Raw genomic sequence first — 26,098 nt, 5'->3', positions numbered from 1 at the left:
AATTTGACTATCTGACCTATAGGTATGAAAAGTGGCATGTCAAACGAATTGGCGATTTTGTCTTTAAATCCCACTCTTATATTAGCAAAGTCTCAGTCTTGAGGCATCTCGAGTGCAAAAAAACTAAAATATTCACTTTAATCTCCCCTGTGTTCTTCCATTCACTTCTATGGCCTTAAAAAACATTAAAAAGGAATTTTTTTCTAAAATAAAAATCACAATTCAAATAGTCAAGATTTACCAAATGAACTCCATTATCACTGTAAACAGAACTCATAGAACAGGATTTGCAATGGGGTGTGTACCTTACCAGAACAGAACAAGGACAGCAAGAAAGGAAAACAGAAAAGTTCACTAAAGCACAAATTCATAAAAGACCTAGGGAATCTCCCTTGATGACTAGCAGTGCTGGAGATTTAAAAGCATGCTATCAAGAGTTGTGCTAATTTTGCTGTGTCCATGAACTGTGCTACTTCATCTATACTACTGTGCCACAACCAATAGACTCAAGTTTGCATTATTACACCACCTTTGCTATAATAGGAATTGGTTGGCTGTAGAGTCATAGTCATGGAGGTGTATAGCAAGGAGACAGACCCTTCAGTCCAACTCTTCCATGCCGATCAGATATCCCAAAGTAATCTAGTCACATTTGCTAGATTTGACTCAAATCCTTCTAAACCCTTCCTATTCATATACCCATCCAAATGCCTTTTAAATGTTTGAATTGTACCAGCCTCCACAACTTCCTCTGGCAGTTCATTCCATACATGCACCACCCTCAGTGTAAAAGGTTGCTCCTTAGGTCTCTTTTAAATCTTTCTCCTCTCACCCTAAACTTCTGCCCTCTATTTCTGGACGTATCCCACTCAGGGAAAAGACCTTGTCTATTTACTCTATCATTGTCCCTCATGATTTTATAAACCTCTAAAATGTCACCCTTCAGCCTCTGACACTCCAGGGAAAACAGCCCCAGCCTATTCAACCTCTCCCTATAGCTCAAACCTTCCAACCCTGGCAACATCCTTGTAAATCTTTTCTGAACCCTTTTGAGTTACTACACTTCCATTAAGCTAAACTGTTCCTACCCTGAGTCTGCTGCATCTCTGCAAGAGTAACTTGTTTCTCTCAGTAAACTTTGAACTCCTTATTTAGTTTAAAATTTTAAATTTTGTATTTATCTTCTGAGATATAGAACACTAGTTACAACCCTCTAATACATCTTTTCCTTTACTCGCTGCTCAGAGTCTTGATAGCTCGGGATTGTTGATGTCAGAGTTACATCAGCACATATATCATCAGTAACATGTTCATTCCCACAGAGCAAAATTGTTATTTAAATATTCATTGTAAGTTATAATATTGCCTTAGCTGCAGGACTGTTGTAAACATGAATCTTTTGACAAGTTTCCATGAGGTAACTTGACTGGACAAAAGAAACAAGAAACAAGAAACTTTGTTCTTTACTGGCAATAAAAGAATATCATTAAATTGCTTATTTATTGCTAAGTGAGCTCTTTTATGAAATATTGCAAATTAATTATGGGCTTGCCAGATTTGGTGGTTGTCGAGTCAATATCTTGCATTTGATGAGAAGTTTGTTAATAAGTCGTCATAAAATAAAATGGTAATAAACACATTAGATTTACATTTACATGTGTGCTTACATGTAAATTTGAGTGGGAGCAGCGTCCGAGTAAAGGCGAACCCGGGAGACTACAGCTAAGGTAAGACAGTTTGTTTCAAAATTACTTACCTGTAGCGGGCAGCGGTGTTTTTTTTCCTCTCTTCACAAAAAGAGCGGGAGCAGCAGAGGAAGTGACGGCAAACAGAGGGGCAGCCGGGAAGGAGAACTGTGAGTATAAATACTCACCCTTTAATCACCAACGGTCATTTGAGTGGGAGCAGCGGAAGTGAGGTTGGAGCGCATAGCTGGGCGGCAAGGTAAGTGATTAGTATTTGAGTGGGTGTGACTCAGTGTTATTGACTCAGTGTTCTTGTTTTTGGAGAAAGTGTACAGTCATGGCAGCGCAGGCGGTGGAATGTTCCTCCTGCAGGATGTTTGAGGTAGGGGTGACCACCGATACTCCTGCCGACTTCGTCTGCAGGAAATGCAATCAGATCCTGATCCTCACCGAACGAGTTAGGGAACTGGAACTGGAGTTGGATGAACTGAGGATTATTCGAGAGGCTGAGAGGGTGATTGATAGAAGCTACAGGGACATAGTTACGCCGGAGAACAGAGGTAGCTGGGTAACAGTTAGAGGTGGGAAGGGGAAGAAGCAGGCAGTGCAGGGTTCCCCTGTGGTCGTTCCCCTAAAAATTAAGTATACAGCTTTGGAAACTGTTGGGGGGGACAGCATTGCAGGTGTAAGCTGCAGTGAAGAGGTCTGTGGCTCTGAGACTCAGAAGGGAAAGGGGGAGAGGAGGAGAGCGCTAGTTATAGGGGACTCTCTAGTTAGAGGGACGGACAGGCGGTTCTGTGGACATGGGCGAGACTCACGGATGGTTTGTTGCCTCCCGGGTGCTAGGGTCCGAGACGTCTCAGACCGTGTCTTCAGAATCCTTAAGGGGGAGGGTGTGCAGCCAGAAGTCGTGGTACACATTGGCACCAACGACATAGGTAGGAAGAGGGGTGGGGAGGTTATTCAAGAGCTCAAGGAGTTAGGCTGGAAGCTAAAAGCTAGGACAGACAGAGTCGTCATCTCTGGGTTGTTGCCGGTGCCACGTGACAGTGAGGCAAAGAATAGGGAGAGAGTGCATTTGAACACGTGGCTGCAAGGCTGGTGTAGGAGGGAGGGCTTCAGATATTTGGACAATTGGACTGCATTCTGGGGAAGGTGGGACCTGTACAAACAGGACGGGTTGCACCTGAACCAGAAGGGCACCAATATCCTGGGGGGTAGGTTTGCTAGCACTCTTCGGGGGGGTTTAAACTAATTTGGCAGGGGGATGGGATCCGGACTTGTAGTCCAGCAAGTAAGCTAGCTGTGTGTCAGGATGCCCAAGACTGTAGGGAGGCTGTGGAGAAGGTAGCACTGACAGGGACTACTTGCGGACACAGAGATGGGCTCAAGTGCGTATACTTCAACGCAAGGAGTATCAGAAATAAGGTGGGTGAACTTAAGGCGTGGATCGGTACCTGGGACTACGATGTTGTGGCCATCACGGAAACGTGGATAGATGAGGGACAGGAATGGCTGTTGGAGGTTCCTGGTACAGGTGTTTCGGTAAGATTAGGGAGGGTGGGAAAAAAGGAGGGGGGGTGGCATTGCTAATTAGAAATGGTATAACGGCTGCAGAAAGGAAGTTTGAGGGGGATCTGCCTCTGGAGGTAGTATGGGCTGAAGTCAGAAATAGGAAAGGTGCAGTCACCTTGTTGGGTGTTTACTATAGGCCCCCCAATAGCAGCAGAGATGTGGAGAAACAGATTGGGAAAGAGATTTTGGAAAGGTGCAGAAGCCACAGGGTCGTAGTCATGGGCGACTTCAACTTCCCAAATATTGATTGGAAGCTCTTTAGATCAAGTAGATTGGATGGGGCGGTGTTTGTGCAGTGTGTCCAGGAAGCTTTTCTAACGCAGTATGTAGATTGTCCAACCAGAGGGGAGGCCATATTGGATTTGGTACTCGGTAATGAACCGGGACAAGTGGTGGGCTTGTTAGTGGGTGAACATTTTGGTGATGGTGACCACAATTCTGTGACTTTCACCTTGGTTATGGAGAGAGATAGGTGCGCACAACAAGGTAGATTTTATAATTGGGGGAAGGGAAATTACGATGCTGTAAGGCAGGATTTGAGGAGCATACGTTGGGAGCATAGGCTGTCAGGGAAGGATGTGGTGGAAATGTGGAACTTTTTCAAAGAGCAGATACGACGTGTCCATGATATGTATGTACCTATCAGGCAGGAAAGAAATGGTCGTGTGAGGGAGCCTTGGTTGACGAGAGAGGTTGAATGTCTGGTAAAGAGGAAGAAGGAGGCTTACATAAGGTTGAGGAAACAGGATTCAGACAGAGCAGTGGAGGGATACAGGATAGCCAGAAGGGACCTGAAGAAAGGGATTAGGAGAGCTAAGAGAGGGCATGAAAAATCGTTGGCGGATAGGATCAAGGATAACCCCAAGGCATTTTATGCGTATGTGAGAAACCTAAGAATGACGAGAACGAGGGTAGGTCCGATCAAGGACAGTAGTGGGAGACTGTGTATTGAGTCGGAAGAGATAGGAGAGGTCTTGAACAAGTACTTCTCTTCAGTATTTACGAACGAGAGGGACCGTATTGTAGAAGAGGAGAGTGTGAAATGGACTGGTAAGCTAGAAGAGATACCTGTTAGGAAGGAAGATGTGTTGGACATTTTGAACAACTTGAGGATAGACAAGTCCCCCGGGCCTGACGGGATATATCCTAGGATTATGTGGGAAGCAAGAGAGGAAATTGCAGTACCTGGCAACGGGGGTGGTACCAGGGGACTGGAGAGTAGCGAATGTTGTGCCCCTGTTCAAAAAAGGGAATAGGGATAACCCTGGGAATTACAGGCCTGTTAGTCTTACTTCTGTGGTAGGCAAAGTAATGGAAAGGGTACTGAGGGATAGGATTTATGAGTATCTGGAAAGACACTGCTTGATTAGGGACAGCCAGCACGGATTTGTGAAGGGTAGGTCTTGCCTTACAAGTCTTATTGAATTCTTCGAGGAGGTGACCAAGCATGTGGATGAGGGTAGAGCAGTGGATATAGTGTACATGGATTTTAGTAAGGCATTTGATAAGGTTCCCCATGGTAGGCTTATGCGGAAAGTCAGGAGGCATGGGATAGAGGGAAATTTGGCCAATTGGATAGAAAACTGGCTAACCGGTCGAAGGCAGAGAGTGGTGGTAGATGGTAAATATTCAGCCTGGAGCCCAGTTACAAGTGGAGTTCCGCAGGGATCAGTTCTGGGTCCTCTGCTGTTTGTAATTTTTATTAATGACTTAGATGAGGGAGTCGAAGGGTGGGTCAGTAAATTTGCAGATGATACGAAGATAGGTGGAGTTGTGGACAGTGAGGAGGGCTGTTGTCGGCTGCAGAGGGACTTAGATATGATGCAGAGCTGGGCTGAGGAGTGGCAGATGGAGTTCAACCCTGCCAAGTGTGAGGTTGTCCATTTTGGAAGAACAAATAAGAATGCGGAATACAGGGTTAATGGTAGGGTTCTAAGTCAGGTGGAGGAACAGAGGGATCTTGGGGTCTATGTACATAGATCTTTGAAGGTTGCCACTCAGGTGGATAGAGTTTGTAAGAAGGCCTATGGAGTATTATCGTTCATTAGCAGAGGGATTGAATTCAAGAGTCGTGAAGTGATGTTGCAGCTGTACAGGACTTTGGTTAGGCCACAGTTGGAGTACTGTGTGCAGTTCTGGTCGCCTCACTTTAGGAAAGATGTGGAAGCTTTGGAGAGGGTGCAGAGAAGATTTACCAGGATGTTGCCTGGAATGGAGAGGAAGTCGTACGAGGATAGGTTGAGAGTTCTCGGCCTTTTCTCGTTGGAACGGCGAAGGATGAGGGGTGACTTGATAGAGGTTTATAAGATGATCAGAGGAATAGATAGAGTAGACAGTCAGAAACTTTTTTCCCGGGTACAACAGAGTGTTACAAGGGGACATAAATTTAAGGTGAAGGGTGGAAGGTATAGGGGAGATGTCAGGGGTGGGTTCTTTACCCAGAGAGTGGTGGGGGCATGGAATGCGCTGCCCGTGGGAGTGGTAGAGTCGGAATCATTGGTGACCTTTAAGCGGCATTTGGATAGGTACATGGATGGGTACTTAATCTAGGTTAGAAGTTCGGCACAACATCGTGGGCCGAAGGGCCTGTTCTGTGCTGTATTGTTCTATGTTCTATCTATGTATCATATAATTTAATATTTAATAAATTGGCAATTCAATAGATCTCAACAATGTTGCCTATTTATTTGTTAAATATGAGCATTGATGCATACGATGGGAATGTACTGGGCCTGTAAATGCTTCTTTACCTGTTAATATTGACATTTGTGTCACTGTGAAATTATAACAGGTGGATGTTTGACGAATTCATAATGCAGCAATGTCCAGATGTAAGAAAGTTTTGTAAACTTTCCAGCCAAAGACAATTTCATTTCCTTACCATTCTTAACTGGTTTTAAATAATCAAATACAAACTTTGGATCCAAATTAGAGGGCAAAAAGAATGAATGATTTTGAGAACATTGTAATGTCCAAAAATTGTGTTAACATTTGAAATAAAAGGAATTGGAACATAAAAGGGGAAGAAAAGAAATTGTTCAGATTAACAGTTCCTCTTTCATCTCTCTCCTCTCTATTCATTTCAAGGACAATTTTTTTTGTTATTTCTTCTTCCAATTGTTTGCCTATCTGCTATTCTCTGCTGCAGGTTCTCAGTCTTTTCACTCCAGTTACAAGAGACTTTGGTGTTTAGTTCCACTTATGCATATTATGGTTAGAGCCTTCTATTTGAACCTTACTACAAAGGTTAGTTCCACTAGATTTGTTAATAGATTTCATCCTGAGCTAGCAAACAAACTCATCATTTGTTACAAGCATTAAGATCCCTATCTACTTCTGTTTAAATATTGTATTACAAATTTACAATATTACATATCACCCTTATTTCTTGTTCTTATTTTTCCTTATTTCTCATGGATATTTCAGTTAATAAAATAAATCAGGTCAAAAAGAATGGGAAACAAATGTTACATTTTCAGAATGAAAACAGAGAGAAAGAAATTTAATATCAAGATTGAGTGCCATTGAAAGTTTTGAATACTTTTTTTTAGAGTCAAAGCAATTTGAATATAAGTGCTGCCAATTGTCCTACCTTCTTGATTACTTTGTAGAGCCAGCAAAATGCTACTGTTCATACTCGCACTTCTTTGTGCTGATATTGAGAGAAAGTGTGACATTTTAGAACATAAAGTAAGATGGTACTTAAATTCTTCTATGCATGGTGACAATGCATACAGCAGCATCTGCAGCAATATGTAAGCATATTTCAGTCTCCATCAAGACAAAAGGGGCAGTATATCGAGGTACCATGTCTCGGTCTGATTGTTGAACACATTAGAAACCAAGCAGTTTAGCAACTTGCTCGGCATTTTTCCTACTATGGTTCAAGTTTGGAGTCTTTATAACATTTAAAATCAAGTGTCAAAATAGATTCTATTCCAAACCATGTGCATTTTTAAAACTGTTTATATTATTCATATTATAGTCATACAGACGATCCCATCTGCAGTCCGTGAGGGCTCAGGAGATCAATCGCATATTCCAGTACACTCCTGCTGAAAGCAGCAACGTTGGATACTCTTTCGCTCCTCCTTAATTAGTTTATTCAAAAAGTCAGTCTGATTTGGATGAAATGTGTGCTTACCTGCTGAAGCAATTCATCTCTTGACAATGAGGTGACATATTTGGAGAGAGGCCAGATTGTAAAACCTTTTAAACCTCATTATCTTGCTGCTGATTGCTCTCCCAGAATGTTTATTTGTACGGACAATGGGTCTTAAATATCAATAAATGACATCCTAATATCCCTCTGTGCACCATTTTATGGCTCAAGCTCTCAAAAAGTTATTACTTTTGAAGAAATAATATTTATATACAGAGCAAAGGACATTTTCTGCTGTATTTACCTGTGGAATCCTTATGTAAATTGTAGTGACCTTGTCAAAGCTTGAATGTATTGTTGACATCTCATTAATTAGTCGGTAATTGTAGAAAAATCATATCGATGGGTAATGCCCACATGTACATCATGTTCTGTATGCATGGGGATTACTTAATTTGCTTTTTTACTTCATTTTTTCACTTTATTGTCCAAGCATAAAATATAATATAGGCATTCATTTTAGGTACGTTGGCTATTTGTTTAAAAATCATACAATAACAATAAAGAAAAACAAACTCTATCAATGAAATTTAACTATTCTAGCTACCTAACTATTCCAATGTAATTTGAATAGTTAGACATTGAGTCTGCCCTGAACACCCATCTTAATCTATACATCAGCTCATGGTGAAAGTTCTTATTGATAAAGGGCACAACCAAGCTCCGAAGCTAATTTGACTTGTATCTGGAGGGATATTACCTCTCGCCTGAATGCATCTTGTGATAATACTGAGACTAGAAGTAATTCTCATTGTTCCTGAAACCATTCACATTGTTCAAAGTTCATTGAGAGTAAATTTTATCAATTGAATTTGACTAAGTAGAAACGGTTGATGAAAATAGGTCTATATTTGTACTAGGTACTTGACCTGTAAATTGAATTTTCTGTTTTCTTTTTAACTATCATCCACAGTTCTAAAATTAGACAGTTTTAGTAGAGTGATTCTGCATAGGAATTTGGATCACCTAAATTATTTAGAGATTTGTCTTTGAGATCAACAGTGTGAAATCTTATGTTCAATTAAGAAGTAATGGCTCTGCTCAGGAGCAGGACCCATAATTTGGCTGAACATCACTTGTGACATCTTCCTATTGTTTGTGAGCATCAATAGACAGCATCTGTAACCCACTGGCTATGGGATGTCTTTGGAGAATTCTCATTGTATCTCTAACGTGCGTATAACATTGCTCTTAAGTTTGAGCTATCCTGACATCAATGGAGCAGATAAATGGGCTTAATTAAACCTTTCTGATGGTCTTAAGTGAACACTACGTGGGGACAACTCTGGTTCTTGGACTATGTTTCATCATACTACGAAGCAAGGCATTGGAATATCATTGAGTGTGACATTTATTTGGTGAGGGGATGGGTCTGCCCCTCAGTAGAGGACAACTATGATTGTAATTTACAATTACAATTATAACATCACTATAGGTTACTCATTGGCATATTAATGCCAAGTTCTGGATAAAGGCAGGAAAAGATTCCTTTTCTCAATTTAGTTATTGTACTTTTCTGCTGGTCACATTCAAAGTCAAGAATAAAAGCTCCAACCTTTTACACGTGTGAAAAGTACTGATTCAGTAATGAACAGATATAAAAGGCCCTGTTATTTAACAAAAGGAAGGAAGGCTACATGGTGTGTTCAGCACCAATATAACAGGCCCATGGTGGAGTGAGCTAAAGCATAGGACTCTTAAACTATTTATTATTGCTTATCTCATGCAAGGCTCACTTTTACAATGGCAATGATTTGGAGGTTAATGAGCAATTGCCACTATGATCCTAGGTTAATCTCATTGGCACAAGAAGTAGGGTCAAAAAAGTGTATTTCATTTGGAAATAAGAAAGCAATAATTGTAATAGTACACTTGCTCTCTTAAATCTTTGTCTTGTTAGTGTTTGAGGATGACATTTTCATCTTCTGGAGTGCTTTTCAGCTTCTACTGGATGCATAGGTGACTGCTGAGACTGATTGCTTTCTACTACTAGGAAGTAACAAATGGAAGTAATGTGATTATAAAACATCATACTAAAAAAGGGAGCCTTCACAACTTCTTCATTTGCTCTTCAGAGAAAATAGTCCTATTGCTTCAAACAAATGAAAGGAAGTCATGTATACTCATAAAAAGACAAACTTGAAGTTTCATAATATTGTGAAAATATTTAAGATTGAGTGGCTCAGTGGTTAGCACTGCTGCCTCACAACACTAGGGATCCAGGTTCAATTCCAGCCTTGGGCAACAGTCTGTGTGGAGTTTGCACATTCTCCCTGTCTGTGTGGATTTCCTCCGGGTGCTCCGGTTTCCTCCCACAGTCCAAAAATGTGCAGGTCAGCTGAATTGGTCATTTGAAATTGCCCATAGTGTTAGGTGCATTAGTCAGAGGGAAATGGGTCTGGGTGGATTACTCTCCGGAGGGTCAGTGTGGACGAGTTGGGCCGAAGCGCCTGCTTCTACACTGGAGGGAATCTATCTAATCTAAAAATTAGATATACTTATAAATGGGGTGACGGAGGAAAACCAATGTTTCAGTTAAACTCTCTGAGTTGAACTTGATTTGCAATCTAACATAATGTGAAAGAATTTCCATAATATATAAAGTTGTATTCAAATCTTATTTTAACATTTTAAAGCAAGTGAAACCAACATTGGAAAGAACTTGTGAAAAGCATCAATCCAAAAGCAAAATATTAAAGATATTGGGAATCTGAGAAAAAAACAACCACTGCTAATCTTTTAATCCCAGTTTCTGACTGAAAGAACATAATATATTTGACGAGATATTCAAAGCTATCACTGTAGAAGATAACCTGTTAAACAGAATTTTTAGCCGAGAAGATTATTTTCTACTGGACAATTAGATTGTTTTGTTTATATCTAGATTTGAAAATGCCTAAATTATTGTTTCTTTTCCTGCAACATTTCTCATTGCAAGTCAAAGGTTACGTAGAGTACAACATAGGGTCATACAGCACAGAAACAGACCCTTTGGTCTGACCAGTTCATGGCAAACATAATCCCAAACTAGATTAGAGTGATGCTGGAAAAGCACAGCAGGTCAGGCAGCATCCGAAGAGCAGGAAAATCTACATTTCGGGCACGCTGTATTCCTGATAAAGGGCTTTTTCCCAAAACGTCGATTTTCCTGCTCCTCGGATGCTGTCTGACCTGCTGTGCTTTTCCAGCACCACTCTAATCTAGACTCTGGTTTCCAGCATCTGCAGTCCTTGTTTTTACCATAATCCCAAGCTAAACCAGTCCCATCTGCCTGCACCTGACCCATATCCCTCCAAACCTTTCCTATTCATACACCTATCTAAATGTTTTTAAATATTGTAATTTTAACCGCATCCACCACTTTCTCAGGAAGTTCATTCCACACATGAACCACCCTCTAAGTAAAAAAATTACCTATCATATCTTTTTTAAATCTCTTGGCTCTCATCTTAAACGTGTACTCCCTAGACTTGAAATCCCCTATCCTACGGAAACGGCAACTACTATTAACTCTATTTACACCTCTCATTATTTTATAAACTTCTATCAGGTCACCTTTCACTCCAGTGAAAAACATCCCAACCTATCCGGCCTTTCGTTAAAACTCAAACCTTCCATACTGAGCAACATACTGGTAAAGCTCTTCTGAAGTCTCTCCAGCTTGATAATATCCTACCGACAACTGGGCAACTAGAACTGGACACAGGAACAGGATACTGATTAAGGATGATCAGCCATGATCATATTAAATGGTGATACAGGCTCGAAGGGCAGAATGGCCTACTCCTGCGCCTGTTGTCTAATGTCTATTGTATTCCAGAAGAGGCCTCACCAATGTTATATACAACCTCAACATGACATCCCGACTCCTATACTCAACGGACTGAGCAATGAAGGCAAATATGCCGAATGCCTTTTTAACCACTATGTCTGTATGTGATGCAAACATCAAAGAATTATATACCTTCACCCCTCAGTTCCTCTTCTACAAACCACCCGAGGCCCTACCATTAATTATATAAGCCCGACCCTTGTTTGTTGTACAGAAATGCAATACTTCACATTTATCCATATTGAACTCCATCTGCTATTTTTCAGCCCATTGACAGACACCACTCGAAGGACAAGGTTGCTTGAATGAAAATGTTTGGAAAGAGATTTGTGGTATGTCTAAACTAATAGCAAAATAGCCACATTTTTATGGTTCTTGGAAAAATGTTTTCCTGACATATTGCATTGCGTGTAAATGACTTTATTCCCCGCACATATCACAACTATGTCAATGAATGGGGGATATGGTGGTGTTGGGGTAAAATTGCAGGACTTATAATCCAAAGACCCAAGCTATTGCGCGATGGACAAGAGTTCAAAACTCATCTTGTCTGATGAAATTTAATTTCAATTAATTACTAATTCAGGAGTCTTTGGAACTGTGAAACTATCATCAACAGTTATAAAAAAAATCACATTCACTAGTGTCCTTTAGCAAAAGAAATCTGCCTTTCTTATCAAGTCTGGCCTACATCTGACCACAGGCATGCAACAATGTGGTTGACTCTTAAATGTCTTTGGAAATAACTGAGCAAACGAGTTAGTTCAATGACAATTTGGCAGAAAATATTGGTCTTACCCATATCAATGAAAGAAGATTCAACATAAATAATCTCTGCGCAGTAGAAAGAAAACAGTACTTATTCTCACCTCCTGAGGTAGGCTGGAATGTGCATGGTGGAGAGCAAGAAAGTGTAACTCCATCCAGTTGAGGGAGAGAATGTTGAGGCCCTTTTCCTGACTCGGTCCCATCTGAGTCACTTAAGAACCTGATCCTGCTGTCTGCACGTTTCAACCAGGGTTACGCCACATGGGGAACTCACCAGGTAAATCCTACTGTGTAAGCATAGGAGAGAAATTGTTAGATGTGAGAGAAATCACTCTTATTTGGCCACTTATACTCAGTAGAAATACCTGCTGGAGCTTGGGTAGCAACGTACTGATGAAGAACACTCCTTTTTCTTAAAACTAATGCCCTCTCTACCTTCAGTGAGTCTTTCTTGACAGATGCTGCAGGTCCACTTTATCTGCCTTCATTCCAGGCTCCAGCAATGACCCTGAAGCCTTGGACAACTGCTGTTCTAGCAGTGGCTCCCACTCCCAGTTGTGCAATGAGTGCTGGGGAGCTAATGGTATCTGATTGCTGAGCAGGTCTCAGAAGCTGAAAAATTCCCCCTCTGACTGTGAAAGCCAACTTTACTTCCATTGTCATGCCCTTTCAAATCACCATGTGGTGGTCAGGGCTCCAACCTCTGACATCCCTGCTTCAGTTTCTTACTCAATGATATTTGTGAGCCTCAGCAGTGATTTCTTTCATTTGGTTTAGTTTGAATTATTATGAATGCAGTGTTGATCAGCCCCACTTTAGATGCAGTGGTGATCTGCCTGCAAATTCCATCTGTAATTATACCTGTTTAGGGAAAAGATTTTATCCCTCTGAATCCCACTGAAATTAACTTGCAGACGAAGATCACAAAATCTGCCATGAATCAATGCAATCAGGCAGCATTTCAGAGCATAATTTTAAGAAAACTTGGTGTTTAAGAAACGCCTTGATGTATTAAGAATAATAGAGAAGTTACATTTGTTGCATTTTGAAGCATGGGGAGTGTGTTTCCAACTTAAAAATGGTCACCATTATCCATCTGCCCATGTGCAGCTGTACCCATGATGTCCCACACGGATTACATTAAATTTTAAATTATTTATAAGATCTGAGGAGACACAGCAACTGTTATAATCAGTCTGTAACTTTCATAGGTAGGAGAGTCTTTAGTTTCAATGAAACATTTTCAGGCAGCATCATACTACATCTGTATAGAAACCAGGTTATTTAACAGTCATCAGAGGAATGATTTGCAAATAAATTTACAGACTTGTTGTAATTATTGCTACATTTTCCCACATCTTACAACTGGTTTAATATTTAATTTAAGAAATTCTTATGATCTGATTACTTGATCCCAGCTAGGATTTAATTTGGAGCATTAGACACCTTTTTGTTACAGTCAATCAGGTTCAACTCTTGCACCTTTCCAACTGTAAACAGTAACGCTGCACCCAGCAGTGGCATTGATATAAATGTAACAATTACAATATGCTCATTAATGTCCTTGCACCAACACGGACCAGCCCAGTTTTTGGAGCTTCCTCAATGGCCTGCAATTGAGAGCAATGAAAGAAACCTCAATAGTGATGAATTTGTGATGGGTGTTGCCAGTTTTATGGCAAGACTGACTTTTAAAGCAATGCTAATTTAAGTAACATGAAAGATGTTGAAAATTCAATTTGCAGTGAATGTAATTTATATTAGAAGTTTTGTAATCCTTGTGCCAGAGACACTAATCTCGGAGGAATTGTGCTGAGAAAGCCAATGCAGCCTAATAGAAACTTTATCCCTCGTAAGTTTAATCTTGTCTTCCCATGCCTAATTGTTGAGAACATAATCCTTTATATTTCTTTGAAACGAATGATGCCATATGTTTTATTGAAATCAACTGATGTCAGCTACTTTGACAAACCACTTTTTGACCACTTGAAACTATTGCTAACTATTTTGAAGATTCATCAGATACCAAGGACATGTTGATGTAGTTACAGTAATGAGAGATTGTTGAAAGTTTCCTTTTATCTAAACATTCTGTGGATGAATTCTTTTCATCCAAGTTTGTTTCAGAATAGCTTATACAAGATTTTCAACCCAACTGTTAGGTTATATACTTCCTGTTAACATATTCGTCTCCCTACAGACAGAGTAGAATGCCTTCGAGTGAAATTATTTTACAAGCTGAAAACACATGCTGAGCGACAGATTTGCGAAAAGAATACTTTTTGCAATTAAATGATAGATTCTGAATGGACATTTAAATTTAAATTAAACTCTTGCTGTTCCAGCTAGTAGACCAATGCACTATTATTGTTCTCAGTATTCAGCCTTACTGTTTGATATTGCTGGAGCCATTATCTTTCCTGTCATTTTTGGCATTTGCAAATTGGTTGTTTAGATTACTTACAATGTGGAAACAGGCCCTTCGGCCCAACAAGTCCACACCGCCCCGCCGAAGCGCAACCCACCCATACCCCTACATTTACCCCTTACCTAACACTACGGGCAATTTAGTATGGCCAATTCACCTGACGTGCACATCTTTGGACTGTGGGAGGAAACCGGAGCACCCGGAGGAAACCCACGCAGACACGGGGAGAATGTGCAAACTCCACACAGTCAGTCGCCTAAGGCGGGAATTGAACCCGGGTCTCTAGCGCTGTGAGGCAGCAGTGCTAACCACTGTGTTATTCTTACAGTACAATTCTGAACATACTTGGCTGTAAATCACTTTTAGGCAGCCAGGCCATCTTGATGATCTATTTGTTCATGAGGTTTATGATTGCTCATCCCTATTTGCCTTTTGAGAAGGTGACTGGTGTACTATCTTCTTGATTGGTGCAACCTCAGTAAGTAATCCCATGGTGTTATTAGACAGTGAAAGAATGGAAGGATAGTTCCAAGTCAGGATAGTTTGTGACTTGGGAACGGAACTTGCAGATGGCATTCCCATGTGTTTGATAGCTTCATTTTTCCCAATGGTAGAGGTTATGGTTTTGAAAGGTGCTAACACAAGACCCTTGGTGTGTTGTTGCAGTGAAACATGCAGACAGTACACACTGCTGTCACTGCGTTTTTGATGGAGGGGTTGAAGTTTAACTTGGTGGATTCAGTGATAATCAAATGGGCTGGTTTGACTTGGTTAATGTCAAGCTCCTTGAGTGATGTTGGAACTGCATTTAGGCAATGGAAGAGCATTCCATCGCACTCCTGACTTGTGCCTCTTAACCAGTGTCTTTCTTTTCATTCTTTCGTGAGTTGTTAACTGGAGCTAACAGCTAAAAGATTCAACAAAAGAATTATGGAGGAGTTCAGAAATTATTTTTCCTAGAATGTTGTTCATTCATATTTGGGAATGAATGAACAACTAACTGAGGTTATCATGAAAGAACTGCCTTCTCAACCTCACCCCTTGCCTGTGGTATGCTCATCCTCAGGTTAAACTCACCATCAGCCATCTCTGTCCAATGGGAGATTAGTCCTATGTTTCTCTGGGACAGTGGGAAATTTTCTGGATGAGCCACTCCAAATAAACCACCAGTTTTATACTCTGCCTGATAATCATTCTCATTGACTGTAATTGGACTGTATAAGAGTCCAAAAGCAAATCAGTCTGCATTCAACACTCAATTTCATCATCAAAATTCTTGTAGTAGAAGCATAATCCTTAGTAAGTTTATAAATGGAAGTGAATAAATATTTGCAAAGCTTTTTAAAAAAAGTGTATGGAGTCAGCTATTTTCCACGTATGGAGTCAGCTATTACGAGGGGGCATAGCTTTAAATTAAGGGGTGGTAGGTATAGGACAGATGTTAGGGGTAGATTCTTTACTCAGCGAGTCATGAGTTCATGGAATGCCCTGCCAGTAGCAGTGGTGGACTCTCCCTCTTTATGGGCATTTAAACGGGCATTGGATAGGCATATGGAGGATAGTGGGCTAGTGTAGGTTAGGTGGGCTTGTATCGGCGCAACATCGAGGGCCAAAGGGCCTGTGCTGCGCTGTATTTTTCAATGTTCTATGTTCTATGTTCTATGGATATGTTAAGAGAACATGGTTAAGTTGCTAACCATTTCAGGGAGCCAGCATTGGTGAAATGGGCAGATTTGTCTTGTGTAGGGTGTGAAATTCTATGACTCCATTATATTTTCTGTTACACCTGAGAATTGTTTAGATGTTTGCTTTCAATTCTTGAGAGTTTGCCAGTTTTCAGATTACTCTTACAGGTAATTTTGCAGTGGGAAACTATTCATCCTTTGAGTTGGATAAAGAAATTGATATGAAGCTGTGTCATTTGCTGCCTGTTAAAGCCCATGATACATTTTTCCACAGAGCAATTTTTTTTCAAAATCCAGCAAATTTTGATTATACTTGATAGATATTTAACAGATCATCTTTCTTAAAGATTTTTTTCTAGAATTCAAATGGAAGAATACAGCAAGAATCACGGATCAATTCATGGACACCTGCCTTCACTACAGCTTTCACATTCTATCGGAATGCCAATACTATACTTAGTTTTTTCTATGATATGGATATTTCTATGTATTTTATGACTCATTCCTTGATTCAATCTCCAAGGGGATCAGAAAGTAATCATATCCCAGCAATTTTCTTGCTTTCTCAATTTTCCCAAATGGCCATTAGGATTAGAGATGTTCTTCATTGAATCCTTTAATCATCTAAATCCTTTAATTAGATTCAAACTCCAATAATGCAATGGAGTGCAGCCAAGGATCATTCTGACGAATCTGCTATATACCTTTATAGGCCATTTATCAATCCTGCAGTTCAGTTCCTAAACTGAAATTCCAGTGGGATGTGATCAAGGTGACTAACGTTACTGATGCATAACTTGTGCGAGAGGTGCTGTGTTCATATGCTGGACGAGCCCATATTTCACGAATGACCCCAGTGGCCTAATTGATAAAGCACTGCCTCCTCAGCCGGGGTTTGTGGGTTCATGTCCTGTCTGGGGTGAGTTAAGTTTTCAGGTGGTACAGGGGCTCAGTGGTTAGCACTGCTGCCTCACAGCATCAGGGACCCAGATTTGATTCCACCCTTGGGCGACTGTCTGTGTGGAGTTTGCACATTCTCCCTGTGTCTGCGTGGGTTTTTACTGGGTGCTGTGGTTTCCTCCTACAGTCCAAAGATGTACAGGTTAGGTGGATTGGCCATGCTAAATTGTCAGGGATGTGTAATTTAGGTGAATTAGACATGGGAAATACAGGGTAAGGCAATGGGTCTGGGTGGGATGCTCTTCACAGAGTTGGTGTGGACTTGATGGGCTGAACACCCTGTTTCCACATTGTAAGGATTCTAAATTCCTTTGGGATAAATGCTTCCATTTCATTATTGCATTTGATTACATTTTGTATCTGTGTATTTTATTCTAATGATATGTGTATCTGTACAGCTAAATGCTATAGCCCCTAATCTTTCAGAATAAAGAAAATATTCTGATTTGTCTTTCTTAAATGCAAAGGAAATGTCCATATACTTCTACTAGAAACAGGACACAGAAAAACAAAATTCATTTGAAATATGCAATATTCAAAACAGCAATGTGTAAGTTATAGATCAAAATTTCCTGCTTCATTGCCTATTGTCCCCTCCCCCACACCATACCTTTGTTGTAGTGATGTCTTATGATGCAGTTGTAGTGGGCCAGGAGCTCAGAACTCAATGGTTGAGGGAAATCGGCCGAGATGCAGTCAGAAAGGTTGTATATGAGTCTGTGAATATTGCTGTCTCACCTTTGGTGGATGGTAAGAGTGAGAGAATTTCCTGGCTAGCCAGAACATTGTAATAGCTGCAGCACACTATTCTCTCCATCTTAAAAGACTCCACATGTGTGTTCTTCATATACACAAGTATCTTACCTGTTCTGAGGGACTATTATACTGTACACACATTTCCTTATTCCTTTTGACTTTAATCAACTTGGTTTGCTGATTCTTTAGATCAGAAGTTAGAGTTAGAAAATTCCTGTTGCAATTTTCCCACCACTAGCTAGTGTGGAATAGCTAAAAGACAAAGAGTGCTATTGACCAAGAATACCATCTATTAAAACTCATGAACAAACAGAAATAAATATACACCCCCTCATTTTATTTGTAAGCAGCTCAAATATGCAGTAAAAATTCTGCTCATCCATTGTCATCCTGTTGTGCAAATCCAACTTGTTTCATTTTGCAGATTTACCCATTGCACTACTGTTTCTGTTCCCCTCTCAAAAACCCCTTCAAAATCTACATTTTCAAATTTGACTTTGATCTCCCAACCCCATCTTGTCTCCTGATATTTGTCACTGTCTATTTATAGAGTCATAGAGATCCACAGCACAGGAAAAAGCCATTTGGCCCATCAAATCGGCGCCAGTCAAAAACAACTACCTAACTATTCTAATTCCATTTTTCAGCACTTGGCCCACTGCCTTGCATGCCTTGGCATCGCAAGTGTGTGTCTAAGTGCTATACTTGTCTTCTGTCAAGTATCCAGTGGTGTTCACAAACACTGCACACATACTTGTTGTTGTTGTTAGTTTGAGTGGCATTCCTGGGATTCTTGCAAAAAGGGAGTATTTAACCAATTAACTCGACTCCGCTATTTTGATAATTGAATGATGATGCTGCAGACGCATTGTGCGGGAGTGTGCCAACAACTTATAGCCAAGGATGAGCTGTGCCCTTTGTCAGGAAACGAGTACTGACACTCCTCTCCATGGACAGGATGTTAAACTTCATGAAGCAGATTAGCTTTTACACTTTGTTTAATAAGTTTGGTATGGTGTGTGTGTGTGTGTGTTTGTGCGCACACGCGCTCTGTCTACAGGCAGATCCCTGGCGAATTAGCTGCAGTTGCTTCATCCTCAGTTGTTTTCTTGGCAGTTTTTCACTCAGTGTATCTTTGGCTTTCACTTTCAGAAAGCAGGTCTCAAGTCTATCACACTTGGAACAAGAATCAATCTCATGCTGTTGATGTTATCTACCCAACTGAACTAACTAGTTCCCTAATGATTATGGCATACAACAGTCATAATTAACTATTTTATGATTTATTTTCATTAGTATCACTATCTACTTATGCTATTTTTGAACGTGTTGTCACACAATCATAGTTTTTGTTTGAATGAAGAGGTAGCTTTTCTATCTTTTGCATTCCTTTTCCATCAGAACTTTTTTTTATTTAGCTGTCAGACCTTCCTTCAACTAGTGGAATAGGAAATAAATAGACATTTTATAATTGAAACATATAAGAGAAGCATCATCTCATAACAAAAAAACATTAATTGAAAGGTATTGTGATGAAAATGACCTTTTTTTTCTTTGGACTTGTTTGCTGTACTTCTAAATGAAGTCAGTATCTTGAACCAGGTTTAGCTTGAGATTCATCCTGAAAGTTTTATTCACTGGGCTGAAAGGTTTCAAGGAAGACCTATATCATTTAAAGAAATGATGACAGTTTTATTTTACTGATATGTATTATAGATGATTATTTCGAAACAAGGTCAATAGCAAATCAAAGTCTAGGAAATTCCAGTAGCTGTTTTGTTTGGTTATGATGAAGAATCATTCATTTGAATCTTGGAATTGGTTTGGGTTCCTAACCCTATAATAACTTCGACAGTATTCAACCAGAAAAGAAGAAAGGCAATCTAGATTTTGTTAACTTGAAAGAACATATACAAACATTGCACATGTTTCAATGCAGCAAAGTCATTTCTCAGGGCAGTAGGCTGACCAATCCGAATCAACCTGCCTTGTTTAAAATTTAAACAAAGTTTGGTAGTTAATTGTCAGTCATCATTAACTGGTGGCTCCTCCATGCCATACCTCCAACAATCAGAATCCACTTACTGACCAATAAGCATTCTCCTCACTATCAGTGTGTTATATTTCCTTTACTTTGCAAATTGTCTTGATGAATACAAAATGAAAAGTATCAATAAAAAATGTTTTTTCAGCAGTATCCAAGGTCTATATTGCCAAATTACTATAATTCCAACAGTTATTTGATAAGCATTATCAATAGATTCATTATATTTTAATAGAGTCATCGAGTCATAGAGATGTACAGCATGGAAACAGACCCTTAGGTCCAACCCATCCGTGCTGATCAGATATCCCAACCTAATATTGTCCCACTTACCAGCACCTGGCCCACATCCCTCCAAACCCTCCCTATTCATGTACCCATCCAGAAGCCTTCAAAATGTTGCAATTGTACCAGCCTCCACCACTCCCTTTGACAACTCATTTCATACATGCGCCACCCTCTGTGTGAAAATGTTGCCCCATAGGTCTCTTTTATATCTCTATCCTCTCACCCTAAACCTATGCCTTCTAGTTCTGGACACCCCCGTCCCAGGGAAAAGCCCTTCATGATTTTATAAACCTCTAAAAGGTCACCCCTCACCCTCCAATGCTCCAGGGAAAATAGCCACAGCCTATTCAATCTCTCCCTATAGTTCAAATCCTCCAACCCTGACAACATCCTTATACATCTTTTCTGAACCCTTTCAAATTTCACAACATCCTTACTTGGCAAGTAACCCATAGATTCCATGGGACCCTGCTCATCACATCCTGCCAGTTAGAAAAATACTTACTGGATCGTCATGATGGCTCATTGGTTAGCATTGCTGCCTCACAGTGTTAGGGACCCAAGTTAGATTCCTGCCTCGGACAACTGTCTGTGTGGAGTTTGTACGTTTTTCCTGTATCTGCATGGGTTTCCTCCAGGTGCTCTGATTTGGATTGCTCCCACGATCCAAAGATCTACAGGTTAGGTGGATTGGCCATGCTAAGTTGCCCATTATGTTCAGGGCTATGTGGATTAGCCATGGGAAATGCAGAATTACAGGGATTGGGTTGGATATTCTTCAAATGCTTAGTGTGGACTTGAGGGGCTGAATGGCCTGCCTCCACACCATAGGGATTCTATGAACCTAAAGCTTATATAAATATCAATACAAGGAAAGAGTGAAGGCTGTTTTGATTCACCCATTAGTAAGATCAGAGATTTACAAACTGGATCATCTATATTAAGTACAGTAAATTCAGGAATACACATCTCAGAGACTAGGTTTTACCAAGATTAGTTCTAAATTTCAAAAGACAGGGTAAGGTGGGATGAGTACTTGATGTCTATTGTTATTTTTATTTGAAGATATCAGGCTAAATAATGTTTTTAAAATTGTAAATTGGAGTTTTATATGCAATTTGGTCCCCTTGCCTAAAGAATGATATACTTGCCATAGAGGGAATATAACAGAGGTTCACTGAAATGATCCCTGGGATAATGGAACTGTCCTTTGAAGAGAGATTGAGGAGATTGAGCCTCTTTGGAGTTTAGGAGAATGAGGTGATCTCATAGAAACTTTGAAAATTCTTAAAAGGATGGACAGAGTTGATGTAGGAAGGATGATTCCCCTGGCTGTGCGTTCTGAAACCACGGAAACAATCTCAGAACAAGAGCCATGCCATTTTGGAGTGAGATGATGAGGAATTTCTTCACTCAGAAGGTGGAGAATCTTTGGATTTTTCTCCCCCAGCTGCTGTGCAAGTTAGTCATTAAATAAACCGAAACAGAGATTGATAGGTTTCTAGTTTTAAAGACAAGAAGAGACTGGGTATGGGACAGAAATACAACATTGAGGTAGATGATCAAACATGATCTGGAATTGCAGAGGAGACTCAAGGGGCTGAATGGTCTATTCCTGCTCCTGTGTTGCTTTGAAAATATTTGTAAAGTTCAACCTGTTGAGATACAGAATCAGAAAAAAATCAAATGGACTTTAGTTTTGGAAATTTTCTTTGCATTTTAAAGATACTCAGACTATTCCGGCTAGTCCCTATTTGAAACAATGACCATCATACCTAAAAAAATGACAAAAGTGTCGGAAATGTGGAAACCAGGTGCAAGCTTGAGGCTCAATGAAAGACCGACAATGTGAATGCACTCTCAATCTGTTTTATCACTGTACTTTGCCTCAGCCTTAATGATCCTGCAAAGCAAGGAATTCAATATGCTCAGTGTCAACGTTGGTAGCTGAGTTGGCATGTCAAGTTTTCTGGTATTAGTTAATAATCCTAGTTGTTTTGCTAGCAATTTAGTGCTCTTTTGTGGTTTTGCTTATCAGATTTTCTAATAGAAACTATTCTATATTCAGTAATCTTACTCCTTGAAGGATGAAAAGAAAAGATTTCATTTCTGATCCCCACTCCAGTCACTTTCTGATAAGGTTTCCTGCTTCATCAGGTGGTTTGGGTGCATGACCCCCTACTGAGACCTTTGGAATTGGCTGCGAGGTGGTACGTAAATGCTGTTACTTCCTTAAACAACTGATAGTTGATGAATACACATTCTTGCATAGCTAAAGGAGCTTCAAGGATTGTAGTTTCCTTTTCACTGTTGGTGTATCCAGATGAATTTTAGAAGATCCAATGTAAAATTGATACTGGACACTAAGTCATGTGTCCAGTATCAATTTTACAGTAGAAAGCTACATTAAAAAAAGTCAGAGTGTGTATCTGTTTTTATCTTATAGGAAGCCATACCCCTGTCTTGTGCAGCAATGCACTATTATGACGTCATTAATCTTTGTAATCGGATGCAAAATAACCAAAATAAGCAATTTGATCTTCAGAGTAATTGGGTTTAAGTAAAGGGCTTTCTGAAATCTTTGAAAAAGAAGTGATACATCATCTTATAATTTAAGTTCATACAAAACTCTCCTGTCATATCCTACATTAACTGAGCTCCGTTCAACCATCAACACAATGCTTGCTGACCTTCATTGACTCCTGGCCATGCATTGCCTTGATTTAAAAATTCATATCACTGTCTTTAACCCTTCTTCTCTGCACTTCACTGTCATGGGTCTTGTCTTCAGCTATTGAGAACTTAAGCTCAGGAATTCCTTCTTTAAACCACTCTTCATTCTGTTTTTCCTTGAAGACATTCCTTTTGACCAAACATTTGACTATCTTCCCTTTCAGCTCCTATTTAGCTCAATGTCAAATCTTGTTTGATAAAGCTCCTGTAAAGCTGCAAGGAGTATTTTTACTACAATAATGATGCTACATAAACATATATTGTTATATAAATGCAAGTACTTATTTTCTTGTGAATAATTTTGTAACAAACCTACTTGACCTTTAGGAGATTGTACACTGAAAAGTGAACATTTCTCTCATCATTAATGTTCTTTTCTCTTTTTAAAATCTCACCTTTCCCTGTATCTCAGTCAATATTTATCCCATGATCAACATCACAAAAGCTAGTCTTCATCACAATGCTGTTGATGGGAGCTTACTGTGTGCAAATTGGTAGCTGCATTTCCTACATTGCCGAGAGGTGCGAGGGAGGAGCGAAGGACTTCTGGGAAGGTGAGTCTAACGGTTTAAAAACCTTAGTTCAGGTGTCAGGGCCTCCATTTGCCAAGAAGTGCAAGGGAGGAGCGAAGGACTTCTGGGGAGTTTTTAAGTGGGTGAGATCTAAATGAGTTTTTTGCTTTGGTTTTCACCAAGGAAAGGGAACTTGTTATAAATGGAAACGGAGAGGAGCTAGGATACAGTCTTGACCAGATCAAGATTGATAAAGATGATATGCTAGAAGTTTTGGAAAACATTAAGATTGGTAAGTCCCCAGCGCCAGACCAGATTTATCCTAGGCTGCTCCAGGAAGTGAGAAAGGAGGTTGCTAAGCCGCTGATGAGGATCTTTGCCTCCTCACTCTCCATGGGAGCCGTACCAAAGGATTGGAAGGAGGCGAATGTTGTTCCACTTTTCAAGAAGGGTAATAGGGAAATCCCTGGCAATTACAGACCAGTCAGTCTCATGTTTGTGGTCAGCAAAGTTGTGGAAAGAATTCTGAGGGATAGGATTTATGACTATTTGGCAAAGCATAGTGTGATTAAAGGCAGTAAAGCATGGCTTTGTGAAAGGAAGATCATGCCTTACAAATCTTATTGAGTTATTTGAGGAGGTGTCAAGACAGGTCAACAACGGTCAAGCAGTGGATGTGTATATGAACTTCAGCAAGGCATTTAATAGGGTTCCTCATGGTAGGCTCATTCATAAAGTCAGGAAGTATGGGATACAGGGAGATTTGGCTATCTGGATTCAAAATTGGTTGGCTGACAGAACACAGAGAGTGGTTGTACATGGAAAGTATTCTGCCTGGAAGACAGTGTTGAGTGGGGTCCCGCAGGGCTCTGTTCTTGGGCCTCTGCTCTTTGTAATTTTTATAAATGCCTAGGATGAGGAGGTTGAGGGGTGGATTAGTAAATTTGCAGATGACACAAAGGGTGGAGGGGTCGTTGATCGTATAGAGGGCTATGGTAGGCTGCAGCGTGACATAGACAGGATGCAGAGCTGGGCTGAGAAATGGCAGATGGAGTTCAACCTGGATAAATGCGAAGTGACGCATTTTGGAAGGTCGAACTTGAATGCTGAATATAGGATTAAAGACATGAGTCTTGGCAGTATGGAGGAACAGAGGGATCTGGGTGTGCAAGTACATAGATCCCTCAAAGTTGCCACCCAAGTGGATAGGGTTGTTAAGAAAGCATGTGGTGTTTTGGCTTTCAGTTACAGGGTTATCGAGTTTAAGAGCCGCGAGGTTTTGCTACACCTGTCCAAGTCCCTGGTGAGACCACACTTGGAATATTGTGTCCAGTTCTGGTCGCCCTACTATAGAAAAGATACAGAGGCTTTGGAGAGGGTGCAAAGAAGGTTTACCAGGATGCTGCCTGGACTGGAGGACTTGCCTTATGAAGAAAGGTTGAATAAGCTCAGACTTCTCTCTCTGGAGAGAAGGAGGAAGAAAGGAGACCTGATCGAGGTGTTCAAAATAATGAGAGGAATAGATAAGAGTCAAAAGCCAGAGACTTTTCCCCAGGGCAGGATTGACTGGTACGAGAAGTCATAGTTTGAAGATATTAGGAGGAAGGTACAAAGGAGACATCAGAGGTAGGTTCTTTACGTAGAGAGTTGTGAATGCATGGAATACGTTGCCAGCTGAGGTGGTGGAAGTGAAGTCATTGGGGACATTTAAGCGACAGCTGGACATGTACATGGATAACAGTGACTTGAGGGGGCGTTGGTTAAGTTACTATATTTTACATTAGGATTAAGTCTCGGCACAACATCATGGGCCTAAGGGTCTGTTCTGTGCTGTACTTTTCTATGTTCTATGTTCTATTGCAACAGTGACTAAATTTCAAAAGTATTTATTTGGCAATAATGTGCTCTTGAGACATCCGATGGTTGTGAGAAATCTCTGTGAATGTCTTTTCTTCCTTGCTACGCTGTACCATAACAATGGTGCTGATCATGCTCTTGTGCACTGTCCATGTGGTTTGAAATTTAATCTTGTGTTATACTGTAACTTAATCTAATTCTTCACTTGCCGTGGATTGGAGCAGAAAATGACTGTGCAATAATGTAGAACAAGGGAGTGTGAGACACACTCTTTTCACTGATTGTTTTTATTGCCATTGAACATAGTGAAAGTAAAAAGTGAGAGAGATGTAAAATGGGCTGCCAACTTGCTATCACCCTTTTTACACTATTGCACAAAGCCAAGATCACCCGTTGCATTTTTAACAAATAAATGTTTCTACAAACCAATTAATAACCTGAAATTCTGTTTTAATCAAAGCTGTATTTCATCTTCTCCCACAGGCATGTATGTTTTCCACAGTGGCTCCAATCTAAGCAGTCGACCCAAGATTGTAGTGTAAATCTGGCTACTGAAATTCTGCTTCCAATACTTTAATGTTGGAAAGCAAAGGATTTCAAAGTGACCTAGTTATTTTTAAAATTTATTTAGGGGATTGATAAGGTCAATTGTCTGTCATGGCAAATTATACACAGTCTCAAAGCATTTAAAATATTTAAAAATGAGGAGTAAAGAAGTAAATATGGAATGCAAACTACCATTTCACATAATGATGTGCACTCTCTCTGTAGTAAGTTATGATGGAACGCCGTTCATCACATCCACCATAAAAA

General features: G+C 40.2%; 1 protein-coding gene and 1 long non-coding RNA gene across 2 annotated transcripts in view; one reads left to right on the top strand and one right to left on the bottom strand.

The window, feature by feature from the left end:
* The window catches only part of LOC148145278 (uncharacterized), a 33,146-nt gene extending 31,358 nt beyond the window's left edge, over positions 1-1,788 (bottom strand). Inside the window, exon 1 of the long non-coding RNA XR_015761370.1 lies at positions 1,757-1,788. This is a non-coding gene — a long non-coding RNA (uncharacterized LOC148145278). The remainder of the gene's footprint in view (positions 1-1,756) is intronic.
* The window catches only part of gas7b (growth arrest-specific 7b), a 456,796-nt gene that overhangs the window by 16,901 nt on the left and 413,797 nt on the right, over positions 1-26,098 (top strand). The window lies entirely within an intron of this gene.

The sequence above is a fragment of the Chiloscyllium plagiosum genome, unplaced genomic scaffold, assembly GCF_037043375.1.
Source record: "Chiloscyllium plagiosum isolate Xiang-an unplaced genomic scaffold, Cpla_swu_hap1 HiC_scaffold_25, whole genome shotgun sequence".
Classification (NCBI taxonomy): Eukaryota; Metazoa; Chordata; class Chondrichthyes; order Orectolobiformes; family Hemiscylliidae; genus Chiloscyllium; species Chiloscyllium plagiosum.
This window is presented reverse-complemented; position numbering and strand designations above follow the sequence as displayed.